The 16,879-nt window shown below is 50.0% G+C and overlaps 1 long non-coding RNA gene across 1 annotated transcript; it reads right to left on the reverse strand.

Moving 5' to 3' along the window:
* Window positions 1-398: 398 nt before the first annotated feature.
* On the reverse strand, window positions 399-11,341 carry LOC132017274 (uncharacterized). The gene is made up of 3 exons (XR_009404209.1): window positions 10,613-11,341; window positions 10,389-10,474; window positions 399-1,248 (listed from the first exon to the last, which is right to left on the reverse strand). It is a non-coding gene; the product is annotated as an uncharacterized LOC132017274 (long non-coding RNA).
* Between the last annotated feature and the right edge of the window lie 5,538 nt (window positions 11,342-16,879).

Consider the following 16,879-nt stretch of genomic DNA (forward strand, 5'->3'; position numbering starts at 1 on the left):
AGTTGGCATATAGATACAGCATCACCTAAGGCAACTTCAGACAAAGTAGCATATGTTTGAGCTCTAATTATTCCTACCACTACTTTAAAAACTATCTTTGGCTTTTGGAGTGTGATGGGGGTCTGAAAGGGATACCTGCAGTTGTGTGGGATAGAAGGAATTCCCCCAAATATGCATGTACTCACTAAAACACGTGAATTCCAGAGAAATGTTGATAATAAACTATTAAATAAAAAAGCAAGCTATAAAATACTACATCCATTACAACCACATCTAGGAAAACACTATGCATAGTTACAAGAGCTGAAAAAAATCAAAATATTGTTGTGTTGGGGTAGCTTTTTGCAAAAATTCTTAATGTAACTGTTGGCCAGTCAGGGCTTTTATCCAACATTTTATTATGAAAAATTTCAAAGAGAACAGCAAATTGAGAGAATTTCAGGGTAATCCCCTATTTACCTGCCACATTGATTCTGCCTTTAATGCTGCTGAGTTTCTAAACTATTTTAGAGTGCTTTAAACTTTTCTATTATATCATATTTGGCATTGACATGAACATGTATAAATTCTAAAGCCTAAAGAACATCACTTTCACAAGTTCATCTCCCTGTGTGCTCTATCTTGTTCCCAACCCATTTGCTTCCCCCAGAAGCAGCCACACCCTGAGCTGTGTGTTGGTCATCATCCGCCTCACCTATCACACAGCTTTCATGTGTGTCTGCAGGCGCCAGGGCCAGCTAAGTCACACTGCGGTCACAAAGCAGTCTAAAATCCCAGCTGCTTAGCACGTCATCAGAGGTTTTCTTCCTGCTCAAGCAACACCCATGTCAGGTCCCTCCGTCCCTCCAGGACACCTTATGGCGCAACTCCAGTCCAGGATGCTTTGACTTTTGGGGTACCACTATCTCGATATGAGGCCTCCCCCAAGTCACCTCCATAGCAATGAAATGCTTCTATCCAAGAGCAGCACAAGCCCCTTTCAGTCCTCTGCAGCCTGCTTTCCTCATTCCCTGCCATGTCTGTACGATTTCTCCATGCTGTGGCAGCCAACGGTGTTTTCATTCATTTTCATGATTGTGTCATCCTCCGTCACGTGAATGGTAGGGCTCAATGTTTTGTCCATTTTCCCATCGCCGGACATTGGTGTTTCCAGTCTTGCAATTACTAACAGTGCCACCAGGTACGGGCTTCCAGGAGGACATGTTCAGGAGTTTCTCTGGGACACCAGTTGTTGGGAGGTTCTTACAGCTAAATTTTTTAAGGAAGAGGGAAAAAGGGAAAAAAAGGAGCAGAAGGTAGAAGATGTTAGGTTGACATTTTTCCATTTTGCAAAGGAAGGTTGGGGACACAGGATTTTTTTTTTAAGATTATTTATTTATGGAGTGGGTGGGAGAGGAAGAGTGGGGGCGGGGAGAGGGAAAGGGACACGCAGACTCCCCGCTGAGCAGGGACCTGCCGCAGGGCTCTGTCTCAGGACCCCAAGATCAGAACCTGAGCCAAAACCAAAAGCCGGATGCTTAAGTGACTGAGCCATCCAGGTGCCCTGGGGCTACAGGACTTAAAAAAAAAAAAAGGAAAGGCAAATGAAAGCAAGCAGATGGCAAGGGGCAGAAAGATCGCAGCTTTTTATGCTGTCTTCTGCAAGGCACAGGTTTGAGGAAGAAAAAGTCAGAGATTAAATCAACATTTTGGTTTTTTGCTGTTATTTTCTTATTTCTTTTTTTTTTTATTTAATTCTATTTTTTTTCAGTGTGCCCAGATTCACTGTTTATGCCCCACACCCCATGCTCCATGCAATACGTGCCCTCCTTAATACCCACCACCAGGCAAATTAATCAATCAATCAATTAATTAACGTTTTGTACAAAACTGCCAATTTACCAAGAAAAAACAAATGATGGACCTAAGCAGCTGTTTCTCTCACATAATCTGGAGTTTCTAAAGCAGTGCTTCTCAATGTCAAGTTGTCATCCTTTCAAGAGACAACCTGACATCTCAGAAGATTCCAATGCAAAGTTAATTTTCATTTGCTTCCTTTTTAAAAATAAATAAATGGCACGCCGTGATCTTTTTTTCCTTTTTTGCTAGAGGGACGCATGCCTTGGAATCAAAGAAATAATGACAAGGTATTTCGGCTCCCCAAAGACTGGTAATCACCATCACATGGCCCTGGAAAGAAATAAATGGCACAGGGGAAATAAGGTTATTCGTGACAGATTTTGACATGAGCTACCCAGGAATAATGCTAATCACATAACTTATCCAACTAGTTTCCTAAGAGGACCCCCTCATGTTATCTTTGACCATAAGCAAGGAACTGTGGCTTTGATGAATTCATTTGTTTTACATTCAATCTGGGGGAATAATAGAGGGAATCTGGGAACCCACCTCTTGAGAGATCAAGAAAGAAATTGAGACAGTCCTAAACAGCTTCGGGGTCAATAGCCAATGGGCAAATTGGATAAAACCTTGGGAGAAGTCTGAGAACCTGTCCCCTTTGGTTTTGCTAGTAAGAAAGAGCTGGATCTTAGCTCTGACCTTAGCGGATGAGGACACGTGGTTAGCCTCTGACCAAGGGCAGAGGAAGAGCATTGAGGGAACAGGGCTCCTTTCCGTGGGAAGGTAAAGATGACCAGCTCCCCGTGAATTAGGAGCCACAGCTTATAATTCACTGATCCAAGAACGGGGCTCTATCAAGTTGAAACAAAAGTAGATGCACTGTTTATTCTTGGTGCCACCGACGGGGCAATTCTTTTCTTTTCTTTTCTTTTTTAAGATTTTATTTCTTTATTCGATAGACAGAGATCACAAGCAGGCAGAAAGGCAGGCAGATAGAGAGAGGAGGAAGCAGGCTCCCTGCCAAGCAGGAACCCTGGGATCATGACCTGAGCCGAAGGCAGAGGCTTTAGCCCCCTGAGCCACCCACGCGCCCCCAACGGGGCATTTCTAAGTGCCATCTGCTATGTATTGTCTCCTTATTTCTCAGCAAGCCAGTAAGATGTGTGGCGCTATCACTCAGGCTTTTAGGTGGCTGGTGACAGAAACCAACTAGGGTGATTTCATCAGAACAGTTTATCAAGAAGACATTGAGCGTCTCGGCAAATTACAGGTAACATTCAGAAACCAAGGCTCATATGGGAGGAAATGCCCCAGTTGTGGGAAGGACTTTCAGATGCTAGTCAAAGGCAAAAAACTGGCAGGTGTCCCCTAAGCAGGAGCTACTGGTGCCCACTTATGGTGCTTGACAAAATGCAGACCCATTGGTCTTGCTTAATCTTTACCCCAAAACTCCTTACACCAACCCTGATAGGTGCAGAGGGCCGGCAGGTGTTCTTGTCATCTCGTGCGGCACATCAAAGACGGAGGCCAGGTCAGCTCAGTGGCTTCTCTGTGAGCAGAGGCTGAAAGGAGGTACTTTGGCCATAGCCACTATATCATGCGATTGTTTAAGTACTTGGTTGGTTTTGCTCAGTAAAATGGGCCATTTAATGTTTCTAAAGATTATTAAAGCAGGAGTTTTTGAATGCTAATGTGTCCAGGAATCACCTGGGGATCTTTTTAAGATACAGATTCTGAACAGTGACTGAGTGGCTTAGTCGATTGAATCAAGGGACTCTTGATTTCATGATCTCAGGATCCCAGGATGGAGTACTATGTCAGGCTCCATCCATGCTTGGTGTGGAGTCTACTTGGGATTCTCTCTCGGTCCCTCCCTCTGCCCCTTCCCCCACTTGCATGTCCTCTCTCTCTCTCTCTTTCTCAAATAAATAATTTTTTTAAAAACATCAGACTCTCGTTCAGTAAGACTGGAGTGAGACTGGCATCCTCCCTCCACCAGCTCCCTAGAGACACTGATGCTGCTGGTCCAGGAACCACGTTGTGCAAGCAAAGATTTAGAGGGTTAGTAATAAGTTTTAAGAGCAATACATGTTTTTAATCTGTGTCACACAACTGCAATATTTTAATCACTTGGTGAAGAATTGTCTGTGACACAGCTGGGAATATTTATTTCTTCCATGTTCTGATCATTTGTGGTATCTCTTTATTAAGTTTAAGGAAGGAGGTTTGGGGGCACCTGGCTGGCTTGGCTGGTAGAACATGTGACTCTCGATCTCAGAGTTGTCGGTTCGAGACCCACATTGGACACAGAGATTACTTAAAAATAAAAAAATTTAAAAAGAAGGAGGTTTGAGGGAGTAAGTTTGCACAGATAAAACAGTTGTTGAATTTGCTTTCTTCTCCAGGAGACCTGTGTGGAGGGTGACCCAACAAGGCAAGGAGGGAGAGGAAATGTAGCCTACTGCTCATGGGAACAGGCCTTTCAAGACAGTTCTATCTCAGCATGCAGCCCCCAAAATTCCACAGCCACCCTCTCATTTCAAAAGTAAGCTCTCTGGAGAAGTTTATGAACACCTGATATCCTGCACAGAGAAACACAAATGGAAAAAAGAAAAAATAACACAAAACAAATTAAAAACCTCCCCCAAGAGAAATGGCAGCTACACATCTCTGAGGGCCCAAGTCGAGCTTGAAGGAGCAGCTGGTCCTACTGGGAGCAGGTCCTGGGGAGCCCAGTGGAACTAAGGTAAGTGAAAGGCTGAGGTCAGCTGAATCAGAGCAGAAAACAATTGCAGGAGGGAGCAGGAAAGGGGGGGTCATAAAAACCACCATCTCCTCCCAAAAGCAAAGAAAGACAAAGGGAGAAAGAAGCAAAGAGAAACCAGATGCAAGGTTGGCCTGAAAGCCCAGCTTCAGAGGCAGAGCCAGGGCAGCGTGAGGATGGTGGAACAGATGAGGGGTTCAGGGGTGCAGGGTTGGGGAGCAAATGCAGCACCTATGGGGAAGGGCAGTCAGCGGGGTGGGTGGGCAGGTGCCAGCACCAGAGCGGTGATTAGTAAGCAAAGGGGAGCGGGCACGAACCAGCCCTGGACAGTGATTGGGGACAATTACTAGAAAGAAGGCCATTTGGGGGTTTCCTTTGTCTCCCTAAGTCACCAGGTGAAGCTACGCATATGCTCAATTGTTCTGGAGCCTGAGACAAAGGTTTCACCAAAACCCTTGCTTGGGCTTTGAAAAATAAGGAAATAAAAGAGGTGCCTGCCTGGCTCCTTCGGTAGAGCATCCAACTCCTGATCCCAGGGCCGTGAGTTCAAGCCCCATGTTGTGGATGGGGCCTGCTTTAAAAATAAAAAGAAATACGGGGGCGCCTGGGTGGCTCAGTGGGTTAAGCCGCTGCCTTCGGCTCGGGTCATGATCTCGGGGTCCTGGGATTGAGCCCCACATTGGACTCCCTGCTCAGCGGGAAGCCTGCTACTCCCTCTCACACTCCCCTGGCTTGTCTCTCTCTCTCTGTCAAATACATAAATAAAATCTTAAAAAAAAAAAAAAGAAGAAATATTTCAAAGCAAAAGCCAAATTGGAACTCAGTCACTCAGAATGGTTGTGTATTTTGTGAGTCACCTGTTCCTTACAGCATCATTGAAACCATAGAAAGCGTCCCCTTAGCACTGCAATTCCAAATATACACAAGTTCTGACCCCAAAACATATTCTCCATATATTATATATTTATATTCCGAACCAAAAATATCAAATTCTAGTGTGTTCTAGAACTTTTAATTTGCTAAACCACAGACATTTCCCCTCTCAAGACCTTCTTTTCTAGAATGCCAAAACAGAAGCTTCTTCTCCAACCCCCACACCCCAGCTAATTGGAATTCTAACCATTAAAGGTCATAGGAAAATATCTGATATCTCTACAAATGAAATGTTCAGCCTGCTTTAACACTGCTAACCAGCTCAGAGGTTTTCCAGAGCTGGCTGAAATGTTATTTCATGCCTAGAGGAAAAAAAGAAAAGGAACAAAAATAAATATGTAAAATAAAATAAAACGAATATTTCCTTCCAGAAAAGAGCCAAAGGGCAACCCCACTGTCAATTCTCCCCATTGCATAATGACGTGAGGGAACAAGGGGAAATGGCTTCCATTGAATCATTCCCATGACTTCAGACACGTGCCAGGAAAATGGTGGAGGGCTGTGAAATCTCTAGCCACCCAGAGGCAGGCAAGGCCTTGACCAAGAGCTCCCCTCAGGGAACAGCAAGGCCCCACAGAGAGCAAGCCTGAGGTAAATCAATGGGCAGCCCTTGCCAGGATGTGTCATGTGGGTGCAAAACATCTACCTCCAGGCAGCTGTGACCCATCTCACCTCCTCTGAGATAGGGGGCCACCCTGACACAGGCTCCGGCAGAGCCGTATTTCCTCCTTAAAATCAGGTGCAGTGGGCATGTGCAAGAAGAGGGGAGCAGAGCTGTGCTCTGGTTACATAGAGTAACACGACGTCAGCAGTCGGGCTGGGTGAATTATAGGCTGGGGACCCAACAGTGGTCTTCTCATAAAGAAAGGGCATGAGCTTGCCTCTGAGTCATTCCCCCTTCTCCCAGGGATGCTATATGTCTACCACCCCCTGGGAGGCCCCACTCCAATGAGGGAGAAGTGCGCTATTAAATGTCACTTTGATATAAGGGCCTCTGTCTAGAAATTCAGTGTTGAATCATAGTGTGCTTGGTTTGAACAATATTGAGGGGGGCCGCCTGTGTCCCCTGGGTAGGTCAGCCTGGATCTGGACCCTATGCAATGATGACATTACTGCTGACATGAATCATAAGTGTGATTTATTTGTTCAAGCTCTGTATCCCAGGCAGGAGTGGGTTGTGGGGTTGACAACCTGCAAATTGCAAAGTGGAAAGTTTATGAGGCTGATTTATGGACAAAGTGAAGGGCCACTTTCCACACGGAAGACAACGGAATGCCTCCTGAAGCAAGGTCTTGTTCTTCTCAGACTGGGTGGCATCTCACAAAGTCTGACCTACCCATAAGGAAATGAGGCAGGAGGACCCAGAGTCACTTAGAGTCTAACTGTTGCATGGTGTTTACCATGATTCCCCCAACACTCATGAATATCACAACTCAGGATGTCCCTATCATAGCCTCCACCACCTACTATAGCCCTACCATCATGGCCTCTGTCATGCCCATGACCACTCTCCTCATCATCAGCATGGTCCTCACCTTCACCATGACTTTGCCACCACCATTATCATTCCTACCATCAGCCCATCACTCCCATTGTCAATAACCCCACTGCCACAGTCAAAAACTCCTGCAGCCACTTCACTGCTGCCTTCAAAATTCCCTCAGCCCCTTTGGAGGGTCATAAGTCATCTTATAGTTTCCAGCAGGATTGAGCTATGAATGGGCCATCCAAAGAGACAGAGCCTGCAAGAAGCAAACACACTTTTCAGCATCATTGCTTAGTGGGTTCACAAGTCTTCACAGGTCTCCCCACCCACTCACCACCCTAAGAATCCTGTGGTCACACAAATCATGTTCTTCTTATTCATTCATGTCAGTAGAGGCTCCAGGAACAAAGGTATATACCCTCAGTGGGCTTCCCATGTTGCTAAGTGCTTTATTAGCTCTGGCCCCTTTGACTCCCCCTGGGCTGCACATTCCTCGTCTTCTGGGGCACCATCTCCTTGCTACTAGCCTGAGTCATTAACTCTGTAAAGCCAAATAGTGTCATCGATATATAGAAGGTCTGAGTTGGGAGTTCCTTCTCCTTTAGAGGATTACTAAAGTTATACCAAACTATCCACCCGCATTACCAATGTCCTAAACAGGAATGTCACCACCAGAACCATGACCACTATCCTCATCTTTACCATCATCACCATCATTGACATCACCTGACCACTAGCATAGTTTCTAGAAGAACAAACCCCAAGGAGTACTCTTCAGAAAATAGTCCCAAGGGATATACCATGTATAAGAGGAAGAAAATTCCACTACCAGTTGAATTTGGGAAACACATGCACAATATTTCTCAGGATTATATTACCATTTCTAACCTCTATGAACATCACAATGAGCCCATGTTCCACACAACACACTCTGAGAAGCACAGTTCTAGAAGCTTAAAATTGCACAGGTCACAGTGACATCAGCACAGATGCACTGTGGGCCACCTGTCTGAATGCTTCGCAGGCCCACACACTTGAGCACTGTCACAAAGCCAAAATGGTAACCTTTCCTGGGCCCTAGAAGACAGGGTAGTCATTGTCTCAGCCTGTACAGTACTCACTGTGTCCTCTGAGTGTCCTACAAAGATGAGCATCATTCGTGCTGTCCTCAATGCATCCAGTCTTCGCGTCCCAGGCCTGGGAACATCTCATAGCTTTGGATGTACATTTCCCAAGCCATTAAGTAATTAAGAAACATTTTACAGACACCTGAGCCTCTGGACAGCCATCCCTAAGGGCTGATCACCCAGCCTTAATGGCAGGAAGGACTAAACCCCAAGGTCATGGAGGCTGGAGGAGGGGTGAAGACCCCCCGGGACCACAGTGGCTGCAGCCTAACCCATTTCCTCACATAGCAGCAGCGCATAAGCACCAGTTCCGGATAGGAGCTAGTCTGAGTCCATCATTGGTCCAAGATAAAAGGGAAGAACTATATCCCCAGAGTAGATCTTGCATAAAGCTAAATGCATTCAACTCAGAACTCAGAACTGAAATTGTCAGTTCCGCTCTGGGAGTTAGAATATCCAAAACACGGGTGATGTTAGATGGTGGGTGAGTTTGTTTCCCCGGGACCATAATGAAGGACCACAAACTGTGTGGCTTAAAACTACGGAAATTGATCATCTCGCAGTTCTGGAGGCTCAGGGTCCAAAATCAAGGTGCCCGCAGGACCCCACTCCCTGTGAGACTCTGCATAGAACCCTTCCTCACCTCTTTCCAGCTTCCGGTGGGGGCCGGCAATCCTTGGCCTTCCTCAGCTTAAACCCCAACTCTGCCCCTGCCTTCACAGGTCCTTTCCCCTGTGTCTTCCCCTTCACCTTTCCTCTGGGTCCAAATTTCATCTTTTTATAAGAGTACCAGTCACCTGGGATGAGGGGCCCATTCTACTCCAGCCTGACCTTATCTCCTACATTCTGACCCGTACTTTAACCCTCACCCTAAGGGCACCTCGCAGGAGGGAAGGCTGGTGTTGGCCTCACTGTTGTCCTCCCTGGGGACCTGAAGGACATGAATAGCCCCTCAAACTCCCATGGCAGGTAAAGAGGGGAGAGAAGGTCTCCTCCATCACCTCCTCCATGGGCTTCTCACCTGAAGGGGAAGAAGGCTCGGCTATCTGGCCCCAGGACGAGGGGGTTCCCTCGGGCCGGACTGACCTGACCAGCCTTCCGGCAGTGGGCCCACAGGCAGGGCATGTACACCACCGGCTTGGCCTCTCGGCTCCTATTGCAAAACACAGCACACAGGCTGATGCTTGAGGCCTTGTCAGCCAGATGAGGGGGAGAGGCCTCCTGTTCCCTCCAGGCCTATCTGGCCTGAGAGCTGCTTTGGCATATCGTGGGTACTCAAAAGAAGCCTGTGGAATGGAAGAGAATGAAGCTGAATTTCATATTCCCCATTTCCATTTCATTTCTTTGGCTCCTTCTGTTCCCCACAGACCCGGCCAGTTGGCTCACGCTCCCTACACAGGCCCTGTCAATTCTGACTTCCATCTCCTTTTATACCCCGCTATACCTGCTCCCTAGAATACCTTTCCCTCCCCTCCATTTAGACAAATTCCAAGATCACTGGAGTCCCTGTGCCTCCATGACCGTGCCAGCCTCCAGAATGGTGAAGCTCCGTGCCAGGCATTTGGGATCTAGACCTTGTCCGAGGTTGCCTGTTACCTGCTTATCAAAAACAGATTTTCTCTCTCTTGCCGTCTAGGAAACACGTTGAAGTGTCACTCTAGCAACAAATGTTATACATCACTGTACTCTCCTAACTTGCATCCTGCCTCCTCCCCAAACCCTTCCCAAGGTGTTCACCCCTAATAAACATCTTACACACCAAACCCCATCTCAGCATCTGCTTCTGACAAACCAACCTGTTACGGAGATGGTGACAACTTTAAATGACGATCTAAAAGCACTGAGCACCGTGCATGACACACAGTAGGCTTAAGGGGAAGGCGGCGTGCAGGCAGGTGTGAGTTAAATTCCTCCAAGCGGGTAGGGGAGCCCCAAGAACACCCCACGCCTAGTTCCCAGAAAGGCCAGGCAGGAGGGCCCAAAGACTCGCAGGGACCTGTGATTAAAGAGCCAGAAGTGGATTCAGATGGCCAGGAAATATCGAGACTCAGCACGGCGAGCCGGAGCGAGGGATGGGTGGAAATCTATATGCAGAGGTAATGTCTTCCAGCTCCTTAGGCCCCCGCCGCCCTGCCGACTTCTGCCGTCTGCCCAGGAGTGGAAGCTGCTCAGCTTTGAGTTTTTCCTATAGAAAGAGCCCCCTGGCTATTATTCTTTGCAGTGTGAAGTGGAAAATTACCTGGATGGGGTTTCACGTGAAGCAGCAAGTTGTTAGAAACGGCTGGAGGGACTTCTGAGCTGAGCTTCTGAGATATGAAGCCGGTTCTTGGAGGGTGCCAGGTTAACGGGAAGAAAGAAAAGAAAAGAAAAAAGAGAGTATGAGGTCTGACCTCAGGGGCCTGGTGCCCAAGCACCTTGGCGTGAGAAACTGAGGTTTGACCCATAACAAGCCACTCTGCCCACCTTTTAAGACTCCTTCAGTCCCCTTCACGAAAACTCCCCAAACTTAGCAACCCACAGGGTGCTTTCTGCTAAGGGCACCATGAGGCCAAGGCCCAGGAAGAAAGCAGAGCGGTGCGCCTGCAGTCTTCAGAGTCAGGCAGCTCAACCTCTGCCTCAGCTCTGTCTGTCACTTTGTGGCTGTGTGACTTCTGGCAAGTTGTGTAGCGTCTCTGGGCCTCCTTTAGCTGTTATTGTCTCTATTATGATGCTCTTCCTGCCAACAAGAGTTACAGTCTCCAGAGAAACAGATGAACATGCCTTGAAACAAAAGCAAATTGTGTGTTCCTCCTTGCTGGAATTCACCAGAACCAGTACAAGCTGAACTTCAGCTTCAAGGGGCACTTCATGCATTTGAGAGGGGCCTTGAAGGGCAGACTTCAGATAGGCCTGGGAAGGAGAGCGGAATGGGGAGCATAAAATGTTGAGATGATGCATCACCACTTCCTCATATCAGGGAGATCATATGACAGTTGTCTTTCTCTGCTTGACTTATTTCGCTAAGCATGATACGCTCTAGTTCCATCCATGTTGTTGCAAATGGCAAGATTTCATTTCTTTTGATGGCTGCATAGTATTCCATTGTGTAAGGCAGGAACGGGCGTGCGGTGCTTGTGGGACAGAGAAGAGGCTGGGGGCCTCCTGCGGATTTGGCCTCCGCTGGCTGATACTGAGGATTCCGAGGTTAGGGATACACAGTCTGGAGAGGGCAAGAGAAGTGAACATTCCAGGTGAATCAGGGTCTGGTCAGGGAAACAGAGACCCCAGAGGATAGCAAGGCATCCCAGTTAGCAATAGCCAAGAACCAGAGCCAGCCAGGGTGAGCTGAGGCCATGGGACCCTGCCAAAGGCTCTACCAGAAGCTGAGAGATACCTTGACTGCTCCCGACCTCCTGTCCTTGCTTCCCATCGATGGGACCTAACCAGAAGCCAGAACTGGCAAGGAACCTGGGAAATGTGGTTTGCAGCCATCAGCACCCACCCCTACCCCACAGTAGGAGGCAGAGCAGAGGAAGGCACACATGTAGCAGTGACCATTTTACCGAAATACTCGCAGATGCCACAAGAGGCCTTGGCAGGATGACTCCCCAGAAGTCAGGGCCGGTGAGGGCTTCCCCAGAGGGGCCAACACCTGAGACGAAGCCGGAGGAGGGTTAATGAGGAGAAGGGAGGTCGGCTCCGTGCTGAGGCAGGGAGCAGCGAGCGGCGGTCCTGGAGGTGAGGAGGCACGGTGCCATTGGACCCAAGAGGACAGGCAGGGGCGGCCAACAGGAGGCAGGGAGGCAGGTGGAGGCCAGACCCCAGAGAACCTTCCCGTGGCATCTGGGCCCAACCCCAAAACCTCCTGGGAGCCCAGGAGGGTCTGAAGCGAGAGTGACCCAGTGTGAGCATCCTGAGGGCCTGTTGTTGCATGGAGCTGCTGCCGTGGGAATAGAAAGGGAGTTGGCGGAGACAGTGCTGAAGTGGAAGTAACAGGGCTTGGGGCGCCCTGGGGAGGCCCGGGGAGGGGGAGCCCAGGGTGACAGTCGGTTTCTGGCCTGAGCATCCAGAAGCTTGTGCCTCCTCACACGGCATCTCATTTGGCCTTCACGGAAGTCTGAATTTGTCAGTGTGGCCATCCCCACATTACGGGTGAGAAAAAAGTCTCTGAAAGGTGACTTACACCTGTTCAGTCCCCAGCTAGCAACAAGTACACGAGGCACTAGGCAGAGGCTCTCAACCTGGGCTTGGCGTATGGCCGAAAGCAGGCTTCCTCCTCCCTGACCTGTGCCTGAAGTCTAGCGTTTCCTTCCATTGTGGGCCCTAAGCCCTGCAGCCAGCACCCGGGGCTCTGCGTGCTGTAGCAAGATTTCCACAGGAGGGTTCTGAACATTAACCTGGAAATACTGCCCACACGCCTCACAGCTTCAAAATGACGTCGCCAGGACCTGCGGCTAGATCTCCCTGCCTCGTGTGTGAGTAATCACACACACACACATACAGCCCCAGTACGGTTTTTAGGACTAGGTCAATGCAATTGCTTTACTTGGTAATCCTTGGTTTTTTTAACTTAGGCTTTTGAAAACATTGCTCTGAAAAGGGTCCATAGGCTTGACCTTGCCCAGAAAATTTTCAAAGAGAAACCCCGTCTAAAAAAGAATTCTCGTTCCCCCCCCCTCCCCTCTTACACCACGATTCTTAGCTCACCTGGCCCATCCATGTCCCTGGGGGCTCAGTGAAGCGGGCACCCTCCTGCCTGGAAGGCTCTCAGAAAGGAATGGAGGACCTCATGGTTCTCCTCAGTTGACACCACATGGATACATCAGCTTCAGCCCCTGGTTTTTCAGCATGGCTCCTAAAAAGCATGTTTGTCTCTGTCAGGCCATGGGTCCCAGGACTGGGGCTCAGACACCGCAGTCACAGAACACAGGAATCCCTCGAGTGCGTGACTGACCCTCGCGCAGCCGGGTGGTCAGGGAAGGCAGAGGAAACGGAAGGCTGGAGAGGCTCGGAGGCTTGGGCCGGGGACTCCCACCCCACCTGGGGCTCTGCCGGGATGTGAGGAGCACTCAGTCTGGGTTTCTTCTGACTTGGGCACCCCAAGAGCCTGGCACCCCAAGAGCTTCCACAGCTTCTCCTACAAGAACCAGGGTCTCTCCGGACGCTGGCCCTGAATGACCCGCACTGCGATGGCTCCTACCATGTCTTCTCAGGACTAAATGCATTCTACATGGCTGCCAACCCCAACTCCCCCTGGCAGAGGCCAAGGGACCCTCTGGCTTGCCTCTGCCCCCTGCCAACCCCAGCCAAGACAATGTTGCTTCGTGTGCAGCCTATTAACTGCAGAGGAAAACTCTGATGAAGGCCAAGCCTCCCACCCCCTCACTACTGTCCAGCGCCTGTCGCCCGGTGCCACCCAGCCCAAGTGCCCATAGCAAGCCCTCCCTCCCCTCTTTATATCATTCCTAGAACCCAGGAGGGGTTCCCTGGGATCCAAGACCCAGCAGAAGGGCCCAGAAAAGATGATAAATCTGGAAATTGCAGGGTCAGACGCTAACACATAAGCAGGCAAAATGTGAGTGCTCCACGGGCTGAGTGCAGAATGGCCCACAGGACACTGGGCAGGACTGGGGAAGGAGCTGTGCACATCGGTAGAATGATGCAGCTCAGGGGCTCCACAAGGGCAGGGCTCTGCCCACACTGCAGGGCTGAAGGCACCTGGATAGACCACGACACACCTAGTAACCCTCTTCTGGGCTCTGTGCTGGAGATAAGCCTGTCTCCACATCCTCGCACTCTCTGTCCTAGCGATGGCTGGTTGGTCCAACCCCATGCCATATACCCTTCAATCCGAGCCAGTACAGAGCATGGAGGAACAGAGGAGATGTAGTTCATGCCCCTAGGGGTGCTGGGGTCCCTCTTTGGAGGACATTGTCAGATACCACCCCGACTCCCCTTCAAGGAAGGACTTGCTCCCACAGCTGCTGAGAGAGGTCAGCTGTCAGCCCCTCAGGCCTCAGCTGCCAAGAGCTGCCCTCTCCCAGCCGCCCACCTCCAGTTCCAGCCATCAACCTCAGGTCCTGGGGAGACCTACCGTGACCAAAGGCAGCTGGACTCTAACTGGGCCCCACTTGCCGCAGAGCCCTGCAGAGTCCGACAAGGCTATCATGGGCCAGCAAGGCAGCCCGCCCTCCGCCTCTGCTCACACCAGCTCCCTCGCTCCCACCCCAACCCTGGAGGCCCTCCCCACTAGACACTCCGCGCCCAAACCCCGTCTTGGAGTCTGCTCTCCATGGAGCCCTTCCACAGGAGCGGATATGGCACTGAACGTGGAAGGAGAAGAAAGAGTCCACAGAGGAGAGAGAGCTATGGGGTGGGGGTCCTCACCCCGAGTTATAGGGTCCTCCCAGATGTGCGGAGAAAGGAGACCTGGTGGAAACCTGTAGAGGGGATCATGAGGTGACTGAGGAGATGTTTCCAGTAAGGCAGGCAGAGGGGCAGACCACAAGAGCCCTCTCTGGACTTCAGTTCTCGGACAATAGAGAGGTTTTAAGGGGATTTGGACAAAGGAGCATCCACACAGGGGTGTTGTCTGGGGAAGGAATGCAGGTGGCAGAGAAGGGTGAGGGAGACCTGAAGTGGGTTGAAGAGAGGCAGCTGGGGAGCGGGGCTGCGGTATTTCAGGGTTTCTACTCCAGGGCAGATTTTAGAGACAGGACCCCAGGGTGGTTTATGAACTCCCACATCCGCTGATCTCTTTGGTCTACGTTCCTTCCCCCTTCAGCCGGTGCTTACCAGGCAGCCCTGTGATGAGAAGCACAACACCCAGCAATAGGTGCAGAGTCTGGCATGCAGGAAAGGCGCACTATCTTTCATTGCTGATTTCTGTGCTCTCCACACACGGGCTGTTTGTCGTCCCAGGCTCCTGACCAAGAAACTGAGACCATGTGAAACAAGGGTGATGTTGACAGTGTAGAGACTGAGGAAACAGGCTCCTGGCCTACCCACTCTGCCCACAGGATGGCCCCCCACACAACACACCATTCACTGCCTGGGCTGGGGGCCAGGGTCTGGAAGGTTCTGAAGACAGTTTGGTTGGGGAAATTTCACATTTCAGGAGTTGCCTTCGGACGGCTCTGTAGCCCCAAAGGGAGCAAAGGTAGGAAAAGGAGCGGCTGTGGGTATTCGGGGCACAGAAAAAGCCGAACCAGAGCCGGGGCTAAGGGGGCCTGGGGGGATTAATAGGGGGAAGGAGGGTGGGTGTAGGAGGGGTGAAGGGCCAGCCGGAGGGCGGCTCCTGCCACTGCCTATCACCACGTCTGGGAGTCAAGGAACTCAAGGGGTCCAGGATGAGACAGAACAGGGGGACATTAGAGGCAAAATGTGAAGTTAATAAAAATACTTTATTCAATCCAACTCCAAAAGCAGTTGCACCCCTGCATGGCGTCCCAAGCTGGCTTTCTGATTTTTCACTTCGGTTAATTATCTAATGACTTGCAGGGCTCCCCACGGCTTGATGACTTGCACATTTTTCGGTTTCTTCTCTCGCCCACCCCGCCTTCCTGCGCAACTCTGGTCTTCATTCTCTGGAGTCTACCTCTCCTTGAAATCAGTCTCCTCTTTGTTAAGAGGTTGCTGAATCACAGACAGGAATTTTCTGGACCTTGATCTACCCAGAATGAGCAGGTGCTTCCAACGAGCACAAAGAATTGGGGATCTAGACCCTGTCTCTCAAAAGCTCATGGTCAAGGTGAGGCAAATATTTTTGCGTTCACACACCAGGTACAGGGCAAGTGGGAGAAAGCACCAATTATCAGGCTGGAGGCCAGGGCAAAACGATTTTTAGCCAGTTTGCCCTTTTGCAGAAGGACTAAACTATCAGGCTGGAATTGAGATGTGACAGGTGAAGGATTTGGGTTTTGATCTATGGGCAGTGAGAAAAAGATATTTGTTGGGCCAGATTCTCCTACAAACAGAGCCTGAGACAAGGACTTTGTCCAAGTGGTTTTCTTGCTTCCCAGGAACCATCAGTAAGAGAGTAGGGACGGGAGACAGGGAAGAGAAGGAGGCCAATCTGGGGTGTAGTAATGAGCAGGTTGTCACTGAGGGCATCTGAGGGTCAGTGCCACTGGGACTTCTGAGAGTCTAAGTAGAATATGCCTCAAAATTGTCCCAGCAGAGGAGCGAGGGAGCTGGGGGATTTATACCCCACTGGCATCAATGGAGGGCTGTTCACTGGAGTGTAAAAGCCCCAGTGTTTCTAGCCAAACTGTCAGACACAAGCCACAGGGGCTGTATCAGGTCAGCACCGGTATATAAGAATGGTTGGTGCCAGGGGCTGTGGGCAAGACATCAGCCATATCCCCTACAGGTACAACCAAATAGAAATTCAGCTCATTAGAATTCGAGATGCAGGACCGAAGACCAGAAATTCTAGACAAGAGTGAAAGCCATTTGCATAGAAGGCCTGGACTAGTGGAGGAAGGTGCAAGACTGTCATGGAAAAGACCATGATCCGTGCTCCATTCAAGGAGCCTGGTAAGAGCACAGTGGGAGTAGAGGTTGGCGAGAGGGACGTGACTAAGGTGAGCTCAGGCTCTGCTCTCCCGAACCAGGCTTAGAGCCCCAGGACACCATCCCCCTCGTGGAGCACCCAGTCCTGCCCACTCTGGGTTGTCTCCAGAACCAACAAACTGGGGACAAGGGCTTTCTTTCTCCCATCCAGCCAGGTCCTTCGGTGAGGACTGTACT

This window comes from Mustela nigripes, chromosome 5, assembly GCF_022355385.1.
Source record: "Mustela nigripes isolate SB6536 chromosome 5, MUSNIG.SB6536, whole genome shotgun sequence".
NCBI classification, from domain to species: Eukaryota; Metazoa; Chordata; class Mammalia; order Carnivora; family Mustelidae; genus Mustela; species Mustela nigripes.